Source organism: Gallinula chloropus (assembly GCF_964237585.1).
Source record: "Gallinula chloropus genome assembly, chromosome: 1".
Lineage (NCBI taxonomy): Eukaryota > Metazoa > Chordata > Aves > Gruiformes > Rallidae > Gallinula > Gallinula chloropus.
This window is the reverse complement of record NC_140085.1, coordinates 91,597,722-91,610,931: the sequence shown is the minus strand read 5'-3', so window position 1 is coordinate 91,610,931 and position 13,210 is coordinate 91,597,722. Positions and strand designations below refer to the sequence as shown.

Below are 13,210 nucleotides of genomic sequence, written 5' to 3'. Positions count from 1 at the left end.
GTATTTTTAATGAAGTTCTACTGGCAATACTGACACTAATACAGCAATCAATTCAGGGCACAGGCTGAGTATTTTACTGGTTTTACACAGCATTCACCAGGGCGGGTAGGTTCCTACTTTAAGCTACAAACAATGCAGGATGATAATAAATATTGCCAATAAACCAGCACAATAGTTCATGTCTTCTATGGGAAAAACATAGTAGTGCAAATTAACCTGCTGCTTCTAAGGTTACCACTCAGAAATATGTTATTGCTGATCATACTGCTTTCCTTTAGTCTCTCCAGAATGCATTCACAAAGACTGAATGGCATTGTAAAACAAAACACTGAATTTCAAAGAGTACAACCCCCTGATTTGCCACTGAACGTGGAGTTTAGATTTGCCTGTGCTTACAAGATCAGGCCACTGAATAATCTGTCAGCCAAGCACAGGGTGAATGAATTTCAGCAAATCACCGTTTTTATATAACATAAATGCCCATTCTCTAACATAATTTATGAGAAGCTACGAATTTCTGGATATTTATTCAGAACAGAATTAACCACAGAAGAATCACAGAATCACAAGGTTTGAAAAGACCTTTAAGATCATCGAATCCAACTGTTCCTGTCCTGTGCTAACCCGTATCTCCAAGTACCTCATCTACCCTTTTTTGAAACACATCCAGGGATGGTGACTCAACCCCCTCCCTGGGCAGCCTGTTCCAGGCCCCGACAACCCTTTCAGTCAAGAATTTTTTCCTAACATCTGATCTGAACCTGCCCTGGTGCAGCTTAGTACCATTTCCCCTTGTCCTATCACATGCCCTAGAATACCCTATAACGTATGACAACAGCAGGATTTTATTTCCAATCATTAAATAATTTTATTAACTAGTCTTTAAATTGCAGGGGGGGTTAGCACTGTATAAATTTAGTAGATGAGAATAAAACAAAGCTAGTATCTAGGTTCTGGCATGTCCAAGACCTGAACTGTACACAGTCTGTTAATACCTGTGACACAGGATTGGTGAGCTTCCTACCACATTAAAAGGTCAGTGGAATCTCTGAGTAAATGAGAGAGATAGTTGGCAGGCTTTCAAAAAACATTTTTACAAATGAAAACGAAAAGCACTGTCCCTAAAGTATCCCCTACAGTATGTCCACATGAAGGTTTACAAAGAAAAACTTTGCCCTAATAAAACAGTGCATGTTTCTTCCAAAGATCTTCAGACTACCTAAGGGAAAACCTGAGCTTTTGATCCACACTCAGTCCAGGCAGCACAGAAACAAGTGGAGGCAGGCACAGTTCCTGTCCCACTATATGGTTACACTGCTGGCTCACCAGCACCAATAGAAGTTCCCTTACAACACTCCTGTGAAACTGGGGAAATTTATTTCCCCTTTTTCACCAAGGTGAAAAAAAACCCCAAAATTTCCAGTGGCAAAATGAAGAGACTCAGACAGGTTTTCCCAGGAAACACAAGACCAGGTCAGAGTGGGAAGCCAGCCTTCCAGTTTCTTTCTGTCCAGGCACTGGAAAGGCTGAGCAGCTCAACATTCCCACACCCTGGTTCCAGTGAGGCAGTGAGCCTACAGTCTTGACTTCAGAGATGAATGGCCCGTTTGTAAAGAGATTAGGTGACTGACCCAGGACCATCCAGGAAAGAAATGAACAAATAATCTGTGACAGAGCATAAACATTTCCTCCTTCTTGATCTTCAGAGCCAATACTGCACCAGCCACCACTCCAGCAGAAACCAGCAAGGACAAAGAAAGGGCAGTGGCAGACAAACGGGAACTGCCACTTGCAGGGACAAGGCTACCTGGGGATGAGACCGCTGCTTTGCACGACAGATCTCTATTTTACACTTTATCAGTCAAGAATGGGCCACTTGCATTGGCCTTCTCAGCTGGTAATCATCTAATTAAAATACTCATCAGGTGTCAGGCTCTGGGATACCACAGAGATCTGCTTTTTACAGAACTTTCGTCTCCGGCAGTTTTCCAAGCTGTAAGCAAAATCCATGTTTCAGAGAAACAAAGAGGCACTCAAATATTCAGCTCTCACCTCTGTTTCTCTGCTGAAGTCATTAAGATTTTTCTTCTCTGTAGAGAAGAGCAAGGCTCCTTTAATGACAGATTAAGGAAATCAAAGTAAGAAATCAAAGTAAGAATACATTTTGCATGAAAGTCTTTAATACAAAGTTTGTTTAATAATTAACTCTGATAAACCTATCAAGATTTTCCTCTAGACTGTACTCCTGAGGTGGTCACTCTCACTCATCAGAGCCACAGAACACCTTGCTGCTCCAGAGTGATTTCCCATGACTGCAGCAGAAGGCTTAACCCAAGGAATTACCACTGCCATTGTACACAGACTGTCTTGCCAAAAAAATTGAAAGCACCTGAGGAAGAGGCATGAGCTTTCATTTATGTTTGCAAAGTAGGGTGTTAGTTCCACTTCCCAGATGTGGGAATTAAGGCACAGGAGGATGAGCAAGTTACCAGTGGCAGCGCATATCTACAAATCCAGTGACTTCAGAGAATCACAGATACACAGAATGGTCAGGGCTGGAAGGGACCTTAAAGGTCATCAAATTCCAAGCCCTCTGCCATGGGCAGGGACACCTCTCACTAGACCTGGCCGCTCAAGGCCCCATCCAACCTGGCCCTGAACACCTCCAGGGAGGGGGCATCCACCACCTCCCTGGGCAACCTGTGCCATGGCCTCACCACCCTTGTAGTGAAGAATTTCTTCCTAATAGCTAGTCTAAATCTATCCCCTTCCAATTAAAACCATTTCCCCTCATCCTATCACTACACACCCTTCTGAAATGTCCCTCCCCAGCTTTCTCATAGGCCCCCTTCAGGTACTGGAACGCCACTATAAGACCTCCCCAGGGCCTTCTCTTCTCCAGACTGAACAAGCCGAACTCTCTCAGCCTGTCTTCACAGGAGAGGTGCTCCAGCTGCTTGACCATCTTTGTGGCCCTCCTCTGGACCAGTTCCAACAGTTCCATGTCCCTCCTATGTGGGAGACTCTAGAACTGGACACAGTACTCCAGAAGGGGTCTCACAAGAGCAGTGTAGAGGGGAGAATCACCTCCCTTGACCTACTGGCCAAGCTCCTTTTGATGCAGCCCAGGATACAGTTGATCTTCAGGGCTGTGAACGCACACTGTTGGCTCATGTGATGCTTCTCATCCACCAGCACCCCTTTTCTGCAGGACTGCTCTCTAGCACATCACTTGGCCTCCCTTGTCCCAGTTTAGCCAATATTCTAGGGACACTTTCCATTCAAATTCTACCTGATCAAAAACAGAAACAAAAAGCATAGAGACAATCCCCCAGCAACAGAAGAGTGGCAGCTCAAGGCTCAGCTTGGGATCTCTTTCAGACTTTCAGCCAGCTGCATGACTGAACTGGGACATGTTCTCTCCTTTGTGGGCAGATAAGGCTGAGGAAAAGAAGAACTAATTAGATGGAGTGCCGTTTCAGCAGCTTTCAACAATTTGTTTTCAACTTTAAAATCCAGATCTTAAGTGAAAAAAACCCCAACTTTTTAAGGGCCTTTCAAACAGGGTCATTGCATATTTAAAACATGATTACAGTAAGAACCCAAATCAAAGCTGCAGATTAGGCACCAGTCACAAAGCACAAAAGAATCACAAGCATTACTAAATACAACTGGGGAAATTTAACACTAATCCCAACAAATATGAGAGTGAGAGAGAGCGCAGGGGCACGTGCACACCCTTCATGTCTCCTAGGCAGCACTACGTTACTACGCACCTAATACAGGACAGATAATCTTCCAACATATTTTAATCAGATGGAAGGATAAGGCACCACGACCTCCTCAGTTACACTGATCTTCTATGCTTTGTTGCTCTACAACACACGGCATTTGAAATTTGTACTTCATTAAGAAAGTAGCAGGGAAGACATCAGATTGAAAAATGGTACAACTGTTTGCAGAATTACATATTGGGATAAAATAAAAGAGCTCATTAAAGCCACTTTTATCCTAACAGCATTTTAATGAATAGGATGTAATAGCTGCATTACCTGGACCTGCCAGGCGCTATGAACCAACAGTTCTATGACCAGGGTTGTTACATTCTCTTCTGTCTGGTTCTTGGCCTGCTTCCCAATTTAACCACTGCACCATTAAAAGCTTTATTAGGCAAGACAGCAGACTGCCTTCAAATCAAGTCAAGAACTAGCTTCCTCATCTCTGCCTCTATATGTAATATCTTTCCAATAATAAAAGAAATTCCTCTGGAACAAGTAGTTTTTTGACCTGAATACACAAACTGCCATGACTGAGCAGATCAATGATTCTCCCAATCCAGTAACATATTTCTAGAAGTAACTGGTACCAGATGCTTAAAGTAGCAATTTAATTTAATTCCATGTCTATTGCTGATGTTTTAAAATGTAATTTTGATTCACAGAATAATGAAATTATCTGATTCTCTACCACCAACTGTCGAAGGTCCTGTCCCAAAACTGCAGAATCACAATCAGGCTTGGCTCCTAGCAAAGTCCTTTTCGAATTCCAGAAGAGGAAGTGAGACTGAGAGCTGGACCCTCCTGTAATGTATTCAGTTGAAGTTCTCCCTAATCTTTGATTTAGACAACATTGCAAAACATGGTGCAGTAGGAAGCTGACAGATACCTTCAAAAAGTGCCCTTCTTCCTATCAGTTGGTTAGCTATCCCCTGAAGACAAGCTTTATCTATCTCTTCTCTTTTGCTTTTTCTACTTGGAAATAATGCAACTCTAGAAGATCTCATATGCAACATGAACACACCATTTCTATGCTCCCAAAAGTTTGGCCAAAGTGATAATCTGCAACTATTGATCTCCCAGCCTTGCTGTGTACTGCATAGAAAAGGATTTCCAGCTATTTTTGTATTTGTACTCTGGAGTACCAAGAAGTGAGAGACAGAGTGATCAAGAATCTCCTGAAAGACACACTTTGGGCCAACAGGGAGAAGGAGAGCTCAAAAGCTACCAGATTAACCATCAGGACGGAAAAAAATATAAGAAAATACTGACAGAAGATGCAGGAATATGTGAGGAAATGATGAGAAAACTGTTCATAATGATAGAATCCACTGTTTTCTATCATTCCATCATTTCTAAGAACTGTATTAAAGAATAACCTCAAAAAGTTTGAATGGCAGCTTTACAGACGGGGAACTCCTCATGAAAATCTTTACAAACAATATTCATTTGAAACTACTAAAAGATAAAAGGTATCACACCACTGCTTTACTAGAGAAGCTGGCATTTTGCTAGCACAAGAAAAATTACACATACAGACAGAAAATCTTAGGGGAACTCAAACCCAAAACAGCTGAGCATTTGAGGCAACAGAGAGTGGGCACCAATAAAAAAATTCAAAGGGGGAGAAAGGTTCAACAGCTTAATCCCAGTTGCAACTTTCTGAACCACTATGCACAATGCAAGACCACACCTCAGTGCCAGACAGTGCATTAAGACACAAAACGATGAACATCTGCAGGGGAAAAAACCCCAAAACTTATTCTGGGAACTACTGCATGGGAACAGACTGGAAAAGTCACACTTAAAATTCAGATACAAAACCCCATAGAGAAATCCCAGTCAAAGACCATAGCCAGGCTGGAGATACAGGAAGTATCCAGCAATGTGACTACGCAATGTGTGCTATTTGAGAAATCCACAGAAGAAAAAGATTAAAAATGAAAGATCAATACTGTTGCAAAGGTTATGCTGAACTCAAACTGACAGTTGTATATTTAGAAAAAAATACCAGAAAGACCTAGGTTTGTGTCTTTCTTTGTTCTTGTGTTAAGAGAAAGCTTAAAAATAAACACCCAGTTCGCTTTTCTTTTCAGATCTGTGATGTGTGATCATGCCCACTCTGATTTAATTTTTTTTCCCACTTGAGAAGATTATGGTCTATCACTGGCTAGGAGAATGTTTCTATGGCTATGATGATTTTATTTATTTTTGCTGATTTCTTCAGTGTGAACAAAACAAAACATACTTTAGTTGAGGCTGTACCACTGGATTACATGATGGCATTCAGTATTGTAATTCAAACCACTCATAAACAGAAAAAGAAATAAAGGTGAATAAGCTTATCCCCACTGAACACTGTGCACAGGACTTTCCATGCATGATTACAGTTACAGAGAAGAAGTGGTTAAAATTATGCCTTGTACTGGGCATTAGCCCATAATTATAAACAATCATTTTAATCTGCTATTGTACTGTCAATTAACTTAACTCCGGAGGTTAAAACCCTCAGGAGATCTCCTAGAGCCTGCAGCCTTTACTCATTTTAAATTCCACTTCCTGTGGAAGGTTTGCCAACTCACTGTCCTAGATCAATAGTAGATATACTGTAAATTCTATCACTTATTTTCAGCTTGGAAAGGGCAATAAAAGACTTCAAGATATTTATCTTTTGCTCCAAGGTACAGTGAAGTTCAACTATGCCTGGATGCATATTCTTATTTTTTCTAAAATGTTCTCAAAAACTTGTGGTAACAAAAGTTCTATTACATCCCCAGGTATCAGGCCAGTGATACATGTTGAAGTTTTCCTTATTGAGTAGAATAGATCTTACATAATCTAGATTAGTAAATACACACTTATTTTCCAAATTTACATGCAGAAAGCTGTATATACCTGTCTTCTCCATCTCAGGCTAAATAAATGAAACCCAGCAAAAGTTTTCATTGGCTGAATCTTACTCTATTTGTTCCCAGTAGACTGTGGTATTTTTGAAACACAAGGGCCCAGAAATTGATTTTAAAAACTCACTAAAACAAAGTGTGTCTAAATTGCGACCCCTGATTATGCTTACAATGTATCACTATTCCAACCATTTCTCTATAGACTTCTCATTGATACCTTTACTACTCCTTCTGTATTTGATATTTGTGCAGTTATCCCCCTCCCCAGCAGCGTTCAGATGTTGTTTATATTCAGTTTCATTTTCTTCATGTTGCTTATTTTCAGCTGTTCATCAGGAAGGGCCTGACTCTGAATCACGTCCTCCGAAGCTGCAGTAGGCGCTTGGTACCATCTGCAAACGCCGCGAGGATATTTTGTCCTTCCCCATCCGAGTCATTCGTGATGATATTGACAAGAACAAAGGAGCCCAAGGATTGATGACAAGACTTCACTTGTACAGGCCTTTTAATTTGACTTGCTCATGTCCAGTCCAATGTTCAGGAAAACACTTAAAGCTATACAGATGCTTATGCTGCACAGATCTAAACACGGACATGACTTCACTGTAAGAAAATTTTGGTTTCCTAACAGCCAGGGACTTAAGCCTAATTCATTTGAATATCTGCACCTCTTACAATCTGGCCCTGTTTTACCTTCCTTTATGACAAGCATACTTAAAGAATTCAGAGATCAGCAAAGCACATTTTCCTTCAAAAAAGACATGCTCCTAAAAGTCCCTAGTATCATCACTAAGTTTCATTAGCCTAAAATTCCTTCGATGACTCTTAAAATTAACTTTTCTCTAACTCTTTAAGAATGAAATCCCCAAAATGCTGTAATAAATACTCATTTTAATATTTTCTTTTCTTATGTTAACAATATCATCCCCACACAGAGATGATTTTCAGCAACAGGAGCATCACTAGTGTAAGTCTACTGAACGCTATTAGGAAACACTCCCTTTCCAGTAGTGGGAGGATACTTCCCAGCTTCAGCAAGGACTAGCTGTGCCAGTTGATCTGTTTGTTTCTCTGAAGTATACCTTCTCCTCTTCCAGCCTCAGACCGTCAGAAAGGATTTCCACACTCAGTTCACTTACTCCTCTATCTTAATCATTTGAAATGTAAAATATATTGTTCATATTTTTGTAAAACAAATGCCACTTCCCCACTAGCCACTGAAATCCAAAGTCAGTCTAAGTTGAGAAGCCAATGCCAAGCTGCTAAAACTTGATGCAGGAAATAACCAAGGTACAACACAGGCTTGGTTTCAAAAACAATTACCCCAAGCAAGTAACATCCATCATTACAACTACAGCAGAGATGGAAGAGGATAGACTACTGTTCTCATGGAAGCTTTTTTCCCCCTAAAATTTAGTGATAAAGTGGTAAAGAAGGTTGCTTTCATTTTAATAACTTTTCCCTTGCTTCTTTAAAAGAGAAACCAACCAACTAAAACTCCAGCACTACCAGACACTTAAACACCCTGTATTGTAGCATATTAAAGAAAAACATAAGAAACAAAATGCAACACTTTTGCATAAATGTGTCTTCTGCCTGGTCAAATCCATCTGCAAATAAAATGCCTGCATCTGAAAGCACAGCACTTCACTGGGTAGTTTTCATGTGACAGCAGTACCAAGACTGCCATATTGCATGTAGGAACATCCAGAGATCATGGCTCAAACAATCCACTGTACTTTTTTAAAGCACCCCCAAAGATTTATGTGCATCCCACTTTTTTTCTATTTTCAGATTCTACCTTCAAGTAGCTCTTCCCAGACTTCTACTTGTTAAGTGTATCAAGGCTATCACCAATGCCTCATTGTGCTCAGGCTTGAAGGCAAGATACAAAGTTCTGCCTACAATGAGATGAATTCCACAGCTTCTGCATTCCACCTGTCCATGATGCATACTTATTACAGGCAGGAATTATACTTGCAGATTACTTATGGGAAAATTGCTTTCCTCATTTTTTCTCAAGTACAAGAAAACTGCTTTCTGAAAACATTGTTCTACTTCAGTTTCCTGAAAATAAAAATGACGAGTTCACTCCAACTTATGCCTAAAACCCCAGGATGCAGAAAAAAATAAAAAATATTCCAGAGTTTGTTTACATTTTTAAAAAATCTTATATAATTAATACAAATAATCTTGATATAAAACAATGATATAGATACCTAACCCTGAAATTGATGAGATTTGCACCTCTTCTTTCCCATCCTCTTTTTCCTTTTCCAGCTTATTTTCTTTTCTAACTACATACACGTATACTCAGCACACTACAGAGGGCAACTGGGGATCTTCAGAGCTATGTCTTCTCTTTTTCAGAGCAACAAATACATCGCGTGTCAGGAACAGCTCTTCAGTTGCTTGCAGCCAGACATATAATCTATGAAAAAGCTGTATTTTAGTCCTTTGCTCCCCACTGTTACTTTCGTAAAGTAACTTCAGCTGAGATCCTGCATAAGTACCTGCTTGAGACTCAGTTACGGTCTTTGGTCTTCTTTTTACAAAGTTAGGTTTGCCCCTGGAGCAAGGAACTCTTCTCTCAATCAAAATTTGTCAAGTTTTCACATAAATAAGAAAAAACAATTCCTATAGTTACCTGTCATTTCTAAAGCAGCCCAGTAGGTATTAAGACAGGAATGCTCCCTTGGATTTATCACCCACTCAGAACAGGTCTAAAGCCACATTTCCATAGAACATCTTTTTCCACTTGGAAAGAACCACTCCTGCTCCTTCAGAAGTTAAAGACAGCACTGTAACTTATGGGTTTTTATTACAAAAGAAGGACAAGGGTTTAGCTTATCAGCAGTGTTAGAACAAAATCTCAAACTTAAAAAATACTATAAACAAATATGTCTGGGTAGCCAGTCTCACAACCAGGAGCCTTCGAGGCCAGAGAGACCTCCTTACCTTTAGCTCTACGCAGGGCTTTCAGTTTGCATCGGGCCTAATGAATTCCTGACTACCAGTTTTGCTTTTTAAGTTCATGGCATGATTCTAGCCCCAAATTTGGTTTTGGCAAAACTCTGATGTTAGGAAAACCCCAAACTCTGCCTGGGAGTGCAGAAAAGGGAGGCAGAATTTCTCTTCCTAAGCTCTGTGTTATAACCTACATACTTACGACCTCAGCCTTTGTAGCCTCATCATCACTATTTTCTTTTAATTTTTTCCCCCTGCTCCTTTTTCAAAGGAATTAAGTAAAAGCCACATCGAAGACATTTTAAACCAGTCACAAAATACCAAATTGTAATTCTGCAGCAAACATGACGAAACTTCCCAAATAAATACATTACAGTTAATGCCACCCAGTAATCTGCAAGGTGCTATTTCTGCTAACAAAACAGTCGAGTCATAACTATCCTCAGGGCATTAAATTGAAGTTCATCCGTTCTGGTGCACTGACAGTTTTGGCCTCTGAGCACTACTGCTAATACCTCCAGATCTAATAAGACGAAGGGAATTACAAAAAGAAAACAGCTAAATGATTGCATCTGTAACCTCGTATCTGAATTATCAGCAACTCCAAGCACAAGAAGCAAGTGGGTTACAGAACACAGATTCGCACTAAAACTCCCCAATTATTAAACAATTCAACCCTACAATCCTGATAAATGCACTGAAGAGCTGTGCTTACTAGTTTCCATCCTCCTCAACCAAAAACTGGTATCAGGAGAAGAGGAGGAGGCTAAAAGACACTGAAAATCGTGGCAGATTCTAGAGCGGTCAAACCATCTCGCCTCTCCCCAACACAACCCTGGTCAGGACAGGTCTGCATGGATTAACATCAGGCTGCTCTGGCATTCTCTCAGCTCTCAATAAAGTACTACTGGACTGCTCTTGTGAACCCTCTTTAGAGATAAAATACAATCACCCCGCCACTGCCAGTTTCCCAGCCAGCCAGGGAAGTGCTTCATCTCCACCGTGAGGAACCACTAAAGAATGAGCTAAAGCTGCCTTGTCCAGACTGCTGGGCTACATTGCTTTCAATGGTCTTCCCAGCTGGTTTCCCACCTCCAATCCTCCACAAAAGACACTACACTGCCACCAGAACAACAAAATAGCTAGTGCCTTACTTCTTTAAGACACACATATGATACACATTCCTATAGGTCCAGCAATACCACCCTCCCAGCATTAGCAGCACCCTTGACATCTGAAGTTAAGCTTCACGTACATCACACCCTTTATCAGGCCCCAGGGTTCCCCCGCAGCCTGACAGACACTCGGGGCACTCTGGCTTGCAGGAGTTATCAGGCTGGCGAGTGCTGTGCCAGGCCGTGCTGCAGGCGGTGGGCTGCGCTGCTGCGGCTGCCTAGCAACACATGTTTCTGTGTGCCGGTTGGGAGAGGGTCAGGAAGGCCAGAGATAAAGCCAACAGTGATTTTTCCACTGCTTTGTCCCTGGACAGGAACCCTATAAACCCTCTATGGTAATCAAAGGCCGTTTCTAAGAAAGGACTCTGTCCCAGAATTAACCAGCGTAAACTAGAGATTAGATCCAGCCTTCTGACAGCAGGGTAAGCTCACTGAAAAGCTTCCTAACTCACAGCAAACCATCTTCAGGCTGGAAAACAGAAGGTTTTTCCTTCTAAGAATCAGCTAGGCAATGGACTCTGGAGGAGAAAGAAATACTGGGTAAGATACTGGAAAGCAAAATTCAAATTGGTAATTTGGTCAAATGTTTCTGCAGAAATAAGGACGAAAGTTCAGTATGAGCTCAAGCATGTCAGTGAAGCCTCATGTAATTGTACATGTGTAATGAGCAGATTATGTTCATGGTAATTAGATAATCAAGTTCAAAGCCTCAGTAGCGCATCGGAAATGCCAAAAAGGTTTATTTTTAGATACTCAATACTGAAAATTTGTGGATCACAAATCAAATCTGCAATGCAGATCTGCAGTGCTTTGACCGACATAAATTCCTCTCCGTGCCTCTGCCAAACCACCTTCCCACACTGATGGCTACATAGGATTTCCTCTCCTCTCCAGCTGCCATGTTTCCACTCACATTTCTAGCCCCCAGGCCAAACAGCCACAGCTAGAAGCACTGTTGCTGTGGGCACGCAAATTCCATATTTTTAAGACCAGTCTCCTACATGCAATTTTGCCAAAAGGGAAGCTCACTAGTTGCCACAACACCTACTTCAACTGAGATACAGGAGCAGTTGCTGGCATAACCAGAACCCCTTGTGTACCACTGAACACCGTTACTAACTGCTGGTGAAAAGGAGACAGATGAGCAGGGCCTCCGCGCTCTGTCAGGGCTCGCTGAGCCCCAGTAGGTAAGCCCTTACATTCTAAAACTTCCTGCCTACACAAGGTTTTCCTTCTTGTTTCTGCACAATCCCACAGGGCCAACCTCCTCCACTGCCGTGTCTCTGCATGCTAATCCCTGAAGCTGGGCTTCTCCTTTCTTGTCGGACTATTTCAGACATGCAGCTGGGAGATCTCCTGAGCAGATTGCTTGGTTCTCCCCAAATCCTTCCAGCTGCTATTCCCCAACTCCAACAGTCTGCACAGGGAAGGAGAAATGGTGGCATTTCTTTAGAGACAGCCTGCCACCGGGTATGTAGCACTCTCTAAAACTGAACAGCTTTAAAATCTATGGGAGACAAAAGCTATGTCCTTCATTTTTAAAACAAGCAGCTCAATCACAAGACTAATTTCAGAATGAAGGCATCCTAAAACTCCTGACCCACTGGGCTGATGTTGGAGAGTTCCTGCAGCCCTCTAAAGAAGGATTCATCTTGTCCCACACTGCAGACTGGAACCAGTTCAGTTACAATATGAAACCATGCCAGTGCTCCCAGCCAAAGAGTGAGGCCACTGCCCAGCCACAAGCGACTGTTCCCTTCCCAAGCTCAAATCCCCGTTAACCGCTGGAAAGTTTAAACATCGCCTCAGAAAATAAACTTTGAGATGCAGAAGGGGTGGTTTTTCAAACTTTGAAAGCAACATTGAGGAAAACAGGCAGAAACAACAGACCTTACTAAGGTAAAACACATAGCCTATCCCTGAATTCCAATCACCCTTGATATTATTTTGAAATAGATAAAACTCTTTGCTGGCTTAGGAGATTCAGTTTTGATTTCCTCATTCTGTTGAGGGTAGCAATCAAAGCCATATAGATGGAGAACACTCACACAAGGTCCACTTTGTCTTTCAAATTTTAGTTGCTGTTTGGCAGATGTACTCTGCCTTTCCAGCCCTCTGTGGTGTGAGAAACAGGACTACGCAGTGAGTACTTAAGCTCAACTTTAGTCTAGTCTTTCTAGTGCTCACACTGCAAAACTGGGTGTGCACTTACATCTGTTTATCTGTACCTGTACCTCTTTCTCCCTGTCACCACTCCCACCTCCCCCAGACACTCACTCCCAGAGGGGAATGCAAACAGGGTCAGAATTTGTCCTGTGGCAATTCAGAAGTTTAAGAAAAAAGAAAGGAAGGAAGTAACAGACAAGACACTCGGAAATATATAGAAATG

The 13,210-nt window shown here is 41.6% G+C and overlaps 1 protein-coding gene across 1 annotated transcript in view; it reads right to left on the bottom strand.

Moving 5' to 3' along the window:
* Positions 1-13,210, bottom strand: part of NME7 (NME/NM23 family member 7) — a gene marked incomplete at its 5' end in the record, with an annotated part of 97,876 nt that overhangs the window by 46,939 nt on the left and 37,727 nt on the right. The window lies entirely within an intron of this gene.